The sequence below is a fragment of the Nycticebus coucang genome, chromosome 13, assembly GCF_027406575.1.
Source record: "Nycticebus coucang isolate mNycCou1 chromosome 13, mNycCou1.pri, whole genome shotgun sequence".
Lineage (NCBI taxonomy): Eukaryota > Metazoa > Chordata > Mammalia > Primates > Lorisidae > Nycticebus > Nycticebus coucang.
This window is the reverse complement of record NC_069792.1, coordinates 99,070,197-99,085,951: the sequence shown is the minus strand read 5'-3', so window position 1 is coordinate 99,085,951 and position 15,755 is coordinate 99,070,197. Positions and strand designations below refer to the sequence as shown.

The 15,755-nt window shown below is 37.8% G+C and overlaps 1 protein-coding gene and 1 non-coding gene across 8 annotated transcripts in view; both read left to right on the top strand.

Annotated features, from left to right (window-relative positions):
* Positions 1–15,755, top strand: part of TRAPPC9 (trafficking protein particle complex subunit 9) — a 701,153-nt gene that overhangs the window by 274,284 nt on the left and 411,114 nt on the right. The gene's annotated exons all lie outside the window — the stretch shown is intronic.
* On the top strand, positions 8,998–9,099 carry LOC128564210 (small nucleolar RNA U13). The gene has a single exon (XR_008374070.1). It is a non-coding gene; the product is annotated as a small nucleolar RNA U13 (small nucleolar RNA).

Sequence of the window (15,755 nt, the reverse complement as noted above, 5' to 3'; positions counted from 1 at the left end):
TGGAATTTTTAAGTTTCCTTAAAAGAAAATTGACTACATTTTAAGCAAAACAAAGAAAAGACTTCACTATTTTGTTATGTTTTTAAAACATACATAGGTTGGGAGGGAGAAATGGAAATATGAGATGATGAATTCTTACACTGTATGTAAAGTTATATGATATCACTTGATGTATACAATAGACTGGGTGTGGTGACTCACATCCATAATTCTAGCACTCTGGGAGGCTGAGGCAGATGGATCACTTGAGCTCAGGAGTTTGAGACCAGACTGAGTTAGAGTAAGTCCCCATCTCTAAAAATAGCTGGACATATGGTAGGCACCTGTAGTCTTAGCTACTTGGGAGGCTGATGTCAGAGGATCACTTGAGCCCCAGAGTTTGAGATTGCTGTGAGCTGTGATGACAGGGCACTCAACCAGGGGCAAGAAAGTGAGATTCTGTCTCAAAAAAAAAAAGAGAGAGAGAGAGAAAAAAAACATATATCTACACGATAAACCATAGAACAACCTCAAAACAAGAGTTAATCATAAAATGAGAAAGGAAAAGAGCAAAAAGGGAACAGAAAAGAGATGGGAGAAATAGTAAGGTGGTAGAACTAAACCCAAGCGTATCTATAATTACCTGAAATGTCAACGGTCTTAAAACTTCAAAAGAAAAAAAAACAAAAATCAAGACCGGGCGGCGCCTGTGGCTCAAGGAATAGGGTGCCAGTCCCATAGGCCGGAGGTGGTGGGTTCAAATCCAGCCCCGGCCAAAAACCACACACAAAAAAATAAATAAATAAAAAAAATCAGGACCAAACTATATATTGCTTACAGGAAATTCATTTAAAATATAAAAACACAGTTTAAGTATAAATAGATTGGAAAAGATCTGACTTGCAAAAGCAGGAGAAGCTTTATCAATGTAAGAAACAGTAGACCAGGAATGTTGTGATGGGTAAAGAGGGACATTTAGTAATGATCAAAGGCTAAATTCCTCAAGAAGATGTTACATTTTGAAGTGTGTACCTAAGTAATAACAGATCTTCCAAATACATAAAGCAAAAAACTGACATGAGAAATGAGAAATGGACAAAATTGAAATGAAATGAGAAATGGACAAAATTGTAATTACAGTTGGGGTTTTCACCACTCTTAGTAATTGATAGATCAAATAGATATTAGACAAGAAACAGAAGGCTTGAGCAACACAACCGACTTGATCTACCTGACATGTATATATCATTCAACAACAAAAATAATACATCCTTTTTAAATACGTGGTGAACATTTGGCAAGATATGCCATATGCAGGGCCGTAAATCAAGTCTTAGTACATTTAAAAAGATTTAAATAATACAGAGTATGTTTTATGAGCACAACACAATTAAACTCCATAACAATAACATGTGTCAATAAGCCCCAAGTATTTGGAAATTAAGCTCCACACTTCTGAATAACTGAGAGACTGCAAGGAGAAATCACAAGAGCAATTTGAAAACACTGTGGATTGAATAAAAATAAAAACACAGCATATCATATTGTCTAGAGGAAAATTTATAGCTGTAAATACTTACCACGGGAAAAGAAGATGGTTTACAATTAATGAATTCTACCTTAAACTTATTTTTTAAAAAGAAGAAATTAAAGCCAAAGACCCAGAAAGGAGAAAATAGAGATCAGAAATCAAAGAAATGAAAAACAAACAATAGAGAAAGCTCAATGCAACCAAGAACTTGTTCTGTAAAAAGATCAATAAAATGGATACATCTTTAGCCAGAGTGATCAAGGTGGAGAAGATGTAAAGTATCAGTATCTGGACATCATTCTTTCCTATAGACATTAAAAGGAAAATAAAGGATTTTAAGGGGCAATTTCATGTTGAGAGTAAATTTGTTAAGTTAGATAAAATGAAAAAGTTTCTTGAAAGACACATTAAAATCGATTCAAGATGAAATAATATCTAAACAGCCCTTTCTTTTTTAAATTATTTATTTTTTATTAAATCATAAACACATAGATCATGTATACGTTAATGCATTTATAGGGTACAATGTGCTGATTTCATATAGAATTAGGAACGTTCACATCACACTGGTTAATATATACCTCATCTCATTTACTTAATTATTGTGTTAAGACATTTATACTCTATACTAATAGATCAGACATGTACCTTTGCATTATGCACCATAGGTGTGATCCCACCATTCACCCTCCCTCGATCTGACCTCCTCCCGTCCCTTCCATCCTCCCTCCTCCCTCCTTCGTCTTGGGCCATAGTTGTGATCTGTTCTTCATATAAAAGTGTGAGTTATTGTAAATTGGTTTCATAATAGTACTGAGTACATTGAATATTTTTCTTCCATTCTTGAGATACTTTACTAAGTAGGGTATGTTCCAGCTCTAACCATGTAAATGTAAAAGAGGTAAAGTCTCCATCTTTTTTTTTAAGGCTGCATAATATTCCATGGTATACGTATGCCAGAATTTATTAATCCATTCATGGGTCGATGGGCACTTGGGCTTCTTCCATGACTTGGCCATTATGAATTGAGCTGTAGTGAACAATCTGGTGCAAATATCTTTGTTATTAAGAGATTTTTGGTCTTTTGGATATACACCTAGTAGAGGAATTGCAGGATCAAATGGCAGGTCTACTTTTAGATCCCTGAGTATTTTCCATACTTCTTTCCAAAAGGGACATATTAGCTTGCACTCCCACCAGCAGTGCAGAAGTGCTCCCTTTTCTCCACATCCACACCAACATCTGTAGTTTTGGGATTTTGTTATGTGAGCCACTCTTACTGGAGTTAGATGATATCTCAAAGTGGTTTTGATTTGCATTTCTCTGATGATTAAAGATGATGAGCATTTTTTCATGTGTCTGTAGGCGATGTGCCTATCATTTTCAGAGAAGCTTCTGTTCAAGTCCCTTGTCCATGATGAAATGGGATCACTTATTCTTTTCTTATTAATTAGTTTGAGTTCTCTGTGGATTCTGGTCATCAAACCTTTGTCATAACCTGCCAATGTCTTCTCCCATTCTGAGGGCTGTCTGCTTGCTTTACTTACTGTGTTCTTGGCTATGCAGAAGCTTTTTTGGTTTGATCAGATCTCAGTATTGTATTTTTAGTGCTGCTTCAATTGCCCTGGTTGGGGGTGGGGGTGGGGGACCTTCTCATAAAGTATTCTCCCAGGCCAATTTCTTCAAGTGTTTTCCCTGCACTTTCTTGTAGTATTTTTATAGTTTTGTTTCTTAAATTTAATCTTTTATCCAGTGAGAGTCAATTTTTGTTAATGGTGAAAGGTGTGGGTCCAGTTTCAGTTTTTTACAAGTTGCCAGCCAATTCTCTCAGTACCATTTGTTAAATAGGGGATCTTCCCCCAATTTATATTTTTTGACAGACTTATGAAAGATCAAATGATGATAAGTGTCTGGGTTCATCTCTTGGTTCTCTATTCTGTTCCATACATCTAGCTCTCTATTTTTGTGCCAATACCATCAGTATAGATTTATAGTATAGAAGTCTGGTAGTGTGATTCCTCCTGATTTGTTTTTATTTCTGAGTAATGTCTTGGCTATTTGAGGTTTTTTCTGATTCCATATAAAAGGAAGTACTATTTTTTCCAGATCTTTAAAGCATGACGGTGGTGCTTTGATAGGGATTGCATTAAATTTATAATTTTTTTTGGGTAATATGGACATTTTAACCATGTTGATTCTTCTCAGCCATGAGCATGGTATGTTTTTACATTTGTTAACATCTTCAGCAATTTATTTTTTCAGAGTTTCATAATTCTCTTTATAGAGATCTTTCACATCCTTTGTTGGGTAAGTTCCCAAATATTTCATCATCTTTGGCACAACTGTAAAGGAAATAGAGTCCTTGACTATTTTTTCGGCTTGACTATTATTGGTATATATAAAAGCTACTGATTTGTGAGTATTGATTTTGTATCTTGAGATGCTACTGTATTCCTTGATCACTTCTAAGAGTTTTGTGGTTGAGTCCCTGGGGTTTTCCAGGTATAAAATCATATCATCTGCAAAGAGTGAAAGTTTGATGTCTTCTGACCCTATATGGATACCCTTGCTCGCCTTCGTTTGCCTGCTTGTGATGGCTAAGACTTCCATTACAATGTTAAAAAGCAGTGGAGACAATGGGCAACCTTGCCTGGTTCTTGATCTAAGTGGAAATGCTTTCATTTTAAGAAATATTTCCCCAAATTAAAGTCATATAGCTTCACCAGTGAATTTTTATCACTTTATAATAAAGAAATAAAGATTTTTATCAAAGCTCTCAGAACATAGAAGAGTGTATATCATAAGGCTGGCATTATACTAATACCAAAATCAGATGAAGACATTATAAGAAAATTACAGACTAATATCCTTCATGCATACATATGTAAGAATCCTTAAAAAATTAGCAAATGTAATCAAGCCATATACTTAACTAAAGAAGAAAAATTCAGCATTGTGTAAAATGATTAATTTATTGTGATCCACTGGGATTTATTCTAAGAATGCAAGTTTGTTAAATATTCAATCAGCATAATTATCATAATTATCAAAGGAGAATAAGAACTATCATATCAATAGATGAGTAAAAAGCCTTTGATGAAATAAATAACACCTAGTAAACTAGAAGCAGAAAGCTACTTGTTTAACTTGCTAATTGGCATATATAGAGAAATCTATATGTAACCTTATCCTTAATGGTGAATGCTTTTCTCCTAAGATTGGTATGAAGGCAAGGATGTTCACTCTCATTACTTTTCTTTAACATGGTAGTGAATAGTCAAGTTGCTCCCAGAAGGAATAAAAAAGAAACAAAAATACTTTAGAAAAGAAGAAATAAAACTCTATTACAGAAATGAAAACATTACCGTATACATAGAAAATATCGAGGACTTTACAAAAAAGTCTGCTAGAATAATTAATTTAGTAAAGTATATGGCTAATATATAAAAATCAATTTTATTTCTGTTTATCATCAGTGCACATTTGGAAAATGAAATTAAGAATACCATACCATTTATAAAAACAGAAAAACAGAAATTTTCTTAAATTTCTTAAATTTAAGAAAAGATATGTAAGAATTATACATCGAAAGTTATAAAAGATTGTCTTAAAAGATAATCTTAAGTTATAAAGATTGTCTTTATTTCTTAAGGAAATAAAGATCCAAATAAATAGATATTCAGAGATGTATATGATTATGGGTAGTGATGCATAATGCTAAGATGGTGGTTATTTCCGAATTGATTTTCAGATTCAGTGCAATAGTAATCAAAATTCTGGCAGGCTTATTATTTTTTTTTTTTTTTTAAGAAATGGATTGTTTTATTATAAAATTTATGTTGAAGTACATAGGAAGTGAAATATCCCAGACAGTAAAGCTATAGTAGTTAAAGCAGTGAGTGGTATTGGCATAAGGATAAATACAGATCAATGGGAGCAAAATGGGGAGCCCAGCAATAGACTTATCTATAAACAGACAATTGATTTTGGACAAATGCTCCAAGGTAATTCAAAGGGGAAGAGAACTTTTTCAACACATGATACTAGAACAATGATATTATCTCTATGTAAAAAAATTAACTTTGACCCTTACCCCACACATACATAAAAATTAAATAAAAATGAATCATGCATCTATATATAAAGGATAATATGTTAAGGTTTCTAGAAGAAAACATTGAAGAAAATCTCAGTCATGGACTGGGTGAAGATTTCTTAGCATACAAGAAAAGAGCATAAAACATAAAGGACAAAATGGTAAATTAGACTTCATCAAAATTAAATCTTCTCATCAAAAGCCCACTTTTAAGGAAATGCAAAAGCAATTTCAGCCTTGGAGTATTTGCAAAACATATATATATGAAAGAACTTGTATCCAGAATATACATAAAAGTCTTACACCAATAGTAAGACAAAGAATCTGATTTCAAGATAGGCAAATGATTTGAATAGCATGGCAGACAGACACAGGGAAAGATGCTCAGTATTGCCTGTCAGTAGGGAAATGCAAACTAAGATGGTAGTGGGCGTCAGCATACAACCCACTAGAGTGACTACAATTAAAAAGGGTGATTATTTTTAGTTTCAGTGAGGCTATAGAGGAATTGGAACTCATATTGAATTGGAACTCAATTGAATTACCTTGGAGCATGTTAACAAGAAGGTAAAATAGTGCAGCTATTTTAGAGAAACTGCTTAGCCATTTAAATCATAGCTGTGTACATTAATCAATTATGGGGTACAATGTGCTGGTTTTATACACAATTTGAAATACTTTCATCAAACTGGTTAACAGAGCCTTCACCACATTTTCTTAGTTATTGTGTTAAGATATTTATATTCTACCCTTAGTAGATTTAACATTTACCCTTATAAAATGCACCATAGGTGTGGTCCCACCAATTATCCTCCCTCCACCCATCTTCCCCCCTCCCCGCCCCTCCCTCTCTTCTTTTCCCTTCATCTTGGGCTGGAGTTGGGTTATAGCATTCATATGGAAGTGTGGGTGCTTATAAAGTAGTTTCATAGTAGGGTTGAGTACATTGGATACTTTTTCTTCCATTCTTGAGATACTTTGCTAAGAAGAATGAGAAAGAGGTAAAGTCTCCATTTTTTAAGGCTGCATAATATTCCATGGTGTATATAGCACAATTTATTAATCCATTCATGGGTTGATGGGCTTGGGCTTGGGAAGAAGCACTTGGGCTTCTTCCATGACTTAGAAATTATGAATTGGGCTTCAATAAACATTCTGGTGCAAATATCTTTGTTATAAAGTGATTTTTGGTCCCCTGGCTATATACCTAATAGAGGAATTGCAGGATCGAATGGCAGGTCTATTTTTATATCCCTAAGTGATCTCCAAACATCTTTCCAAAGGGAACATACTAGTTTGCATTCCCACTAGCAGTGCGGAAGTGTTCCCTTTTCTCCACATCCACACCAACATCTATGGTTTTAGGATTTTGTGATGTGGGCCAATCTTATTGGAGTTAGATGATATCTCAAAAGTGGTTTGATTTGCATTTCTCTAATGATTAAGGATGATGAGCATTTTTTCATGTGTCTGTAGGCCATGCGCCTGTCTTCTTCAGAGAAGTTTCTATTCAAGTCCCTTGCCCATCCTGAGATGGGATCACTCGTTCTTTTCTTGCTAATACATTTCAGTTCTCTGTGGATTGTTTATTAAACATTTGTCAGAGACATACCCTGCAAATATCTTCTCCCATTCTGAGGGCTGTCTGTTTGCTTTACTTACTGTGTTATTAGCTGTGCAGAAGCTTTTTGGTTTGATCAGATCCCAGTAATGTATTTTTGGTGTTGCTTCAATTGCCTGGGGGAGTGCTCCTCATAAAATATTCTCCCAGGCCAATTTCTTCAAGTGTTTCCCCTGCACTTTCTTGTAATATTTTTATAGTTTCTTATCTTAAGTTTAAATCTTTAATCCAGTGAGAGTCTATCTTAGTTAATGGTGAAAGGTGTGGGTCCAGTTTCAGTCTTCTACAGGTCGCCAGCCAGTTCATCCAGCACCATTTGTTAAATAGGGAGTCTTTTCCCCACTGAATGTTTTTAATTGGTGTATTGAAGGTCAAATGATGGTAAGTAGCTAGGTTTATCTCTTGGTTCTTTATTCTGTTCCATACATCTACCTGTCTGTTTTTGTGCCAGTACCATGCTGTTTTGATCATTATTAACTTATAGTGTAATCTGAGGTCTGGTAGCGTGATTCCTCCTGCTTTGTTTATAAAAACAAAGTAATGTCTGAGTAATGTCTTGGCTATTCAAGTTTTTTTCTGATTCCATATAAAATGAAAAATTATTTTTTCGAAGTCTGTAAAGTATGACAGTGGTGCTTTAATAGGGATTGCGTTAAAATTTTATATTGATTTGGGTAGTATGGACATTTTAACAATGTTGATTCTTCCCAGCCATGAGCATGGTATGTTTTTCTATTTGTTAACATCTTCAGCTATTTATTTTCTTAGAGTTTCATAGTTCTCTTTATAGAGATCTTTCACATCCTTTATTAGGTAAACTCCCAAAATGTTCATCTTCTTTTGTACTACTGTAAAAGGAATAGAGTCCTTGACTGTTTTTTTAGCTTGACTGTTATTGGTATATAAAAAGGCTACAGATTTATGAGTGTTGATTTTGTAACCTGAAATGCTGCTGTATTCCTTGATCACTTCTAAGAGTTTTGTAGTGGAATCCCTGGTGTTTTCTACATATACAATCATATCATCTGTGAAGAGTGAAAGTTTGATCTCCTCTGATTCTATATGGATACTCTTCATTGCCTTTTCTTGCCTGATGGTGATGGCTAAGACTTCCATTAAAATGTTAAAAAGCCAGTGCAGATTGGCCATGTGGAATCACTGCTGTAAGGACACAGGTCCCCACCCCATTCTCTGTAAAAACCTAGGAGATTTAACGGCAATAATGTAGTAGCTTCTGCTCTATCTCCCATGCTCCTTTGGCTCCGTCTCCTTGGCCCCTGATAACCTAACATTTATTAAGCACATATTATTGATCGGGCATTGTGCCAAGCACTTTCATACACTTTATCTTGTCTGTTACCACAATCTTGCATATAGGCATTGTTAACTTCATTTTACCAGTGAAACCAGGGAAACAGGGCCCAAGGTCACAGTAACCAGTGGAGTCTCCCAAATCCATGTGCGGGGCTTTCTAGTCACATTGTTTCTCCAGGCTTCCCTTTGAGAAGCTCTTAATTACAGAGGTGAGTCCATTGGTCCCCCTGAGGGGGTAGGACATGGGAGGCAGGGGTGAGCAAGTAGGTTGAAGGGGCAGGGCAATGAAGGTCTGTGTTTGATGTCCCTGATCCAAATGGAGCTGGGCATAGTGGTGCATGCCCATAGTCCAGCCACTTGGGAATCTGAGGCAGGAGGTCACTTGACACCAAGAGTTCAAGACCAGCGTGGGTAACATAGAGTCCCTGGCTCTAAAATAAAAACATGCAAAGGATGATCCTTTTACAGTTTATAAGCATGATAATTGGGTTTTCACACTGATGTGAGATGCGTTTCCCTCAAACCTTGTTATGACATGGGCACATTACCCATCTGATGTGAAAATAAATAAAAATGGGTTTTGCATTCTTAAAAAAAAAATGTTAAAAAGCAGTGGAGACAATGGGCACCTGGCCTGGTTCCTGATCTGAGTGGAAATGATTTCAATTTAACTCCATTCAATATGATATTGGCTGTGGATTTGCTGAAGATGGCCTCTATCAGTTTAAGAAATGTCCCTTCTATACCAATTTCCTTAAGTATTCTGATCATGAAAGGATGCTTGATATTATCAAAAGCTTTTTCTGCATCAATTTAGAAAATCATATAGTCTTTGTTTTTTATTTTGTATATGAGATAAATTATATTTATAGATTTACATATACTAAATCAGCCTTGAGACCCTGGGTTAAAACCCACTTGGTCATGGTGTACAATTTGTTTGATGTGTTGCTGGATTCTGTTTGCTAGAATCTTGTTGAATATTTTTGCATCAATATTCATTAGTGACATTGGTCTATAATTTTCTTTATTTGTTGAGTCTTCCTGGTTTGGGGATCAAGGTGATGTTTGCTTCATGGAATGTGTTGGGTAGTATTCCTTCTTTTTCTATATTTTGGAAAAGGTTGAGTAATATAGGTACTAGTTCCTCTTTCAAGGTTTGGTAGAATTCTGACGTGAAACCATCCGGTCCCGGGCTTTTCTTTTTAGGGAGATTTTTGTATAGTTGATGCTATTTCAGAACTTGATACAGGCCTGTTAAACATTTTCACTTCATTCTGGCTAAGTCTAGGAAGGTTATGTGCTTCCAAGTATTGGTCAATTTCCTTCAGATTTTCGTATTTCTGAGAATAAAGTTTCTTGTAATATTCATTAAGGATTTTTTGAATTTCTGAGGCGTCTGCTGTTGTTTCATCTTTGTCATTTCTGATTGATGAAATTAGACATTTTACTCTTTTTTTCCTGGTTAGGTTAGCCAAAGGTTTATCTATTTTATTGACCTTTTCAAAACAACTTTTTGACTTATTGATCTGTTGTATAATCCCTTTGTTTTCAATTTCATTTAATTCTGCTCTAATTTTGGATTTTTTTTTCTTCTGCTGGGTTTGGGATTGGAATGTTCTTCCTTTTCCAGTTGCTTGAGATGTCTCATTAAGTTGTTAACTTCCTCTCTTTCTATTCTCTTGGGGAAGGCTTGCAGTGCTATAAATTTCCCTCTTAGGATGGCCTTTGCGGTATCCCAGAGGTTCTGGTAATTTGTGTCTTCATTATCGTTTTGTTCCAAAATTTGGTAGTTTCCTTCTTAATCTCAGCTATGACCCAGCTATTGTTCAGCATAAGGTTATTTAGTTTCCATGTTTCTGTATGACTATGCAGATTCCTGTTGTTACTGAGTTCAACTTTTATTCCATGATGGTCTGAGAAGATGCAAGGAATGATTTCTATTCTTTTAAATTTGCTGAGGTTAGACTTGTGACCTAAGATGTGATCAATTTTGGAGGATGTTCCGTGGGCTGATGAGAAGAATGTATATTCAGTTTTATTAGGATGGAATGTTCTGTAGATATCTGTTCAATCCAATTGTTGAATGGTTAAGTCTAAAATTTCTTTGCTGAGTTTCTAATTGGAGGATGTATCCAACACTGCCAAAGGGGTGTTAAAATCTCTGACTATTATGGTGCTAGAGGAAATCAAGTTGCTCATGTCTGTTAGAGTCTCTCTTATAAATTGAGGTGCATTCTGGTTGGGTGCATAAATGTTAATAATTGAAATATCATGTTGAGTGTTACCCTTAACAAATATGAAGTGTCTATCCTTATCTTTCCTTACTTTTATTGGTTTAAAGCCTATTGTATCTGTGAATAAAATTGCAACACTTGCTTTTTTCTGATTTCCATTTGCCCGAATTATAGATGACCACCCCTTCACCCTAAGTCTATATTTATCTTTTAAGGTAAGATGAGATTCTTGTATGCAGCAGATATCTGGCCTGAGTTTTTGTATCCAGTTAGCCAACCTGTGCCTCTTTAGAGGACAATTTAAACCGTTCACATTAATTGAGAATATTGATAAGCCTGGTAGTATTTTGGGTATCATGTTTTTCGAAAGCCCAGTGGACATTTTTAATCCTTTTGCAACTGTGGAATTTGGAATTTGATCAACAGTTTCTGAATGAGTTTACTTTGGTGGTAGAGGATTGCGCTGGTCATTATGGAGGATAGGTCTGAGAATATCCTGGAGAAGCTGGTTTAGTTATGGCAAATTTCTTCAACATGTGAGTGTTGAAGAAAGTATTAAAGTATTTAATTTCTCCATCATAAATGAAACTCTGTTTAGCTGGATACAGGATCCTGGGTTGAAAGTTATTTTGTTTTTGCAGATTAAAGGTTGATGGCCACCCTCTTCTAGCTTGAAAGGTTTTAGCAGAGAGATCTGCAATCATTCTAACATTCTTGCCCTTGTAGGTTATAGTTTTCTTATGTCTGGCTGCTTACAGAATTTTCTCCTTCATATTAACTTTGGCAAAGTTAATTATAATGTGATTGTCTGGGAGATGCTTTATTTGAGTGAGTTGTGTTGGGGTTCTGAAATTGTCTGCTATCTGAATTTCAGAATCTCTTGCCATGTTTGGGACATTCTCCACAATTATTTCTAGGAGTAGAGCATCTGGGCCTTTTGAAGTAATGTCGTCACCTTCAGAAATTTCTATATGGTGAATATTAGTTTTCTTTGAATTGTCCCAGAGCTCTGTGAGATAATGATCTGTTTTTGCTGTCCACTTTTCTTCCTCTTTGAGCATTTGGGAGCTTTTAGAAGTTTTGTCTTCACCGTCAGAAATCCTTTCTTCTGCCTGTTCCATTCTGTTACTGAGGGATTCTACTGTATTTCTCAGATCTTTAAGGGCTGTAAGTGCTTGCCTCAATGTGTCAAAATATTTGGTAATTTTGTCTCTGAATTTATTCAATTCTTGAGACAACTTTTGAAATGCTCCTTGAATTTCTAATTCCAACTTTACCTCCATTCTATTAATCTTATTTGCAATCCAAATTCTGAATTTAATTTCTGACATCTCAGCCATTTGTTTATGAATGGGATCTTCTGGTGTGTCTGCCTCGTCATTCCTTTGGTGAGTTTATCTACTCTGATTATTCATGTTGGCAGAGTTTTTCTGCTGATTCTGCCCCATCGTTATTTTTCACCATTTGGCTAGATGAGCAGATAAGGTGAAATTTGATTGGGGGCTCCTAGAGTAGTGATTAGCCAGCCCTTTGCCCAAGAGCTGGCACTGGTGACTGCACGTTTCCCCCTACAGATTTGCAAAGGACCCCTAAATTACTACAGCCTGAGCCACTGGGGACCTGCTTGATGTGGTGAGGCTAAGTGGCTCTGTCTTGTTTTCAGCTGGTCTCTGTCCAATCCTAGTGAATCAATAACTCTGGGTTGAAGTCTCAGCTGTGGAGAAATACAAGCAACTAAGACACCCCTCCCCACCATGGGCAACACCTGGAAAAGGAAAACTCAAACTTTCACAGAACAAGACAACCCAGGGTACCACCTTTGATGGTCCTCGGGTGATTGGTGCAGGTCACAAGTTCCAAATCAGTTGTCTCAGTCCACACCCAGTCTCAATTGGGAGAGTCCAAAAGGTCTTCAGCATCTAGATAGCAGGGGTCTGCTGGCAGCTCGAGTATGACTCGCTGTGGTGCTCCATGGAGTCAGAAGGGCCCACCCAGCAAATGAATTAGTCTGGGAAGGTTAATGTCTCCTTCCCTTTCTTACACCTCTGTCACGCCCAGTCACTGGTAACCCCACAGGACTGTGACCCAGTTCCTTCCAATGAGCAGATTCACCAGGAGTTTGCTCCTGTTTGAGTCACTGTGAAATCTATGCCTTGTCGGTCTGGCTGCCGACTCTGCCACCAGCTGCCTGACTACCTCAGGAGCTTAATGGAGGCTGGGGAGTTTCACTCAGTTGCAGCCCTGCCCCGATTGATGTTGCTGCCACTTATATGCTCACAGAATTTGCATTTCTATCCTGGCTATATTCCCCTGCAGGCCAGGCGCTGTTTGAGTTCACAGAAACTGGGACTCAGTCCCGCCCAGTGCCACTGCCACTGTGCCAGTTCTCACAGAGCTGGGGTCTCTGTTTCCACTGCATTCTGTGTTGGGGAGGGCACAGTTAGAGCTCACAAATGGCTCTCAGTTCCTGTCCTTCCTTGGGCTGATGCTGCTGCCATGCCTGCTTTTGTCCGAGCTATGCTCTCCTGGGGGCCAGTTGCATCTTGGGCTCACAAAAGCAGCAATTCTGACTCAGCCCTGCCCTGGGAGTATGCCACCTCTGCGTGATTGCGGATTCTGCTCTCTGTCCTCACCACTCACCGCCCAGGCAGGTACCACGTCAGGCATACCCTCTGCTCTCAGGGCCTGTGTTTCCAACCCAGATCTGATCCAGCTGTGGTCACCACAAGAGCAGAGGCCTGTCTCCCTCTGCTTGCTAAAAGAGGTGGGAAATATTTCTCCAAAACATCACCAGAGGTGTGAGCCCTATTGTTCCCACTGCTGCCCCTGCTGCACGGTGCGGCGGGGCACCATCTCTCCCTCTCCTATATAGCTCTCTCGCTCCACAGTCCTGCTTTACACCCGTGCCCCTGCTGATTCAGCACAGACTTGTAACAGCCCATGCCCTGTCCACACCTTTTGAGAAAATGCCCAAGAATCTAGAATCCATGTGGGATAGGCTTTCAGACCATGGGGTGAGATTGGAGGGGAGTGCTTGGAGTTCACAATTGTGGGTAGAGTATACGTTCAGTTTTATGCCTGGTGGGAGAGTGCCATGGCACATTAGTGGGTCCTCTCTGTGGAAGGAGTTCTGGTTTTTAGAGGGTCTCTCCCTTTGGATAAAATAAGAGGAGATCTGAACTCTGCTCGCTTGTTTGTATAAAGTATACTGCGAGCCATTCTCATGGCGGAGGGGAATCCAGTCTGCTTGGCAATGGGTTTTGTACCTATTGTTTGTTTCCTTGGGGTTTCAGCTCACCTCCACTCTCATTCTCACTCTCAGGGGTGATGTGCGGTCTTCAATCTTCTCTCTTGGCTCAGCTCCAAATCATCAGCTTACTTGCTAAACTTCTGTCCTTTAACTCTTCTGGACTGGAGCCTCTCTGTAAAGCTGGCTCTTGTCAGCCATCTTGCCTCCTCCTAGTCATTTATTACAGTCAACATACACTCTCCTTAGGAACCATAAATTCTACTCTTTGGTATTTACCCTAGAAAAATGAAAGCATAGGTCTACCGCCTATTTGCCCTGTAAAATTTGGATTCCATGGAAGGGCTTTACTTGGGGATGCATTGGGCTACATGTGGCCCTGAGGCTGTAGGTTCCCCAACCTATCAAATACCTTGTAGCAGTAAAAAGAAATGAACTGCTCACATGCTCAACCATACAAAAGAATCTCAAAAACACTATAATCTGCCAACGAAGCAGGACACAAAAAGTATGATTCCATATATAAGGAATTGTGAAATGTGTAACATAAGACTATAGTAATATCAATGGGAAAGAAGCCATCCTCTGTAAAATAATTTAAAGACAGTGATTCTAAGCCAAGCTTGAGAACTATCACACATCTAAGAAGCCTTGAGCACGTGGACTTGCTGTAGTGGGGTTACAGTGTGCTTTTATACATTTCAGGGAGACAGGAATTACAGGTAAAGTCATAAATCAATACATGGAAGGGGTACATTGGTTTGACCTGAAAAGCTGGGAAAGGGTGGAGGCTCTCTGGGTTTAAAGATTCTTCAGCTAATTGGCTAAAAGCGTTAAGCTTTGTCTAATAGACAAGGAGTCAGGGAAAAGGAATGCTGAGCTAAGATGAAAGTGAGTCTATTAATCAGAGACAAACTATAGGACACATGCCCAGTCCCAAGTGATTTGTTATGTATATTTGAGGACCTGCAGGTATGTCTTTCATGGCCTTAGGCCTGTTAAGGAGTCACAAAGGATGTCTCTAAGAAGGCAGGGGGACATTAGAAGACATGTCTGACCTCCCTTCTCATGGCTAGCAACTCAGTTTTAGGGATCCACTTGCCCAAGGGGGGGTCAGTCAGTCATTCGCTGGTAGGGGAGGGTTAGGATTTTATTTAACTTCATGGTAATCTGTTTAAGTACACAGGTTATTGGTCAGTGGAATGAACATTAGCATTGACAGGAGACAAGAAGGAACTTTTAGGGGGGGTGAAAACATTCTGCATGTTAATTGTGCTGGTAGTTACAATGGTTAATTTATTAAAAGTTTTTCTACATACACTTAAAGTGGCAGTATTTTATTATAAGTTAATTATTCCTCAAATATGTTGATCAAAATTACTTTCCTAGTTCAAGAGAAGTCTCTTTGACTGTTTTTCCTCACCATTCCATCTGCTGATGTGTTGAGTGGCAACCTGCAAGTTTTTCTTATATCACTTAGCACACAGTGAGTTGTAATTGCTTCCTGACTCACCCTTCAGGCCCTGTTTCTTAAGAGCAAGGAATGTCTTTTATGCGTTTATCCCCTGAGAACAGCCCAATGTTTGGCATGGCTAATTCATCTCTTAATATGTACAATAGAACCTCCATAGTTGACCATTTCGCTACACTGGCCACCTCTTTAAGTTGATCTAATTTTCATAGACCAGACATGCAGCACATGTATGCATCAGCACAGCAGGCTTAGTTTC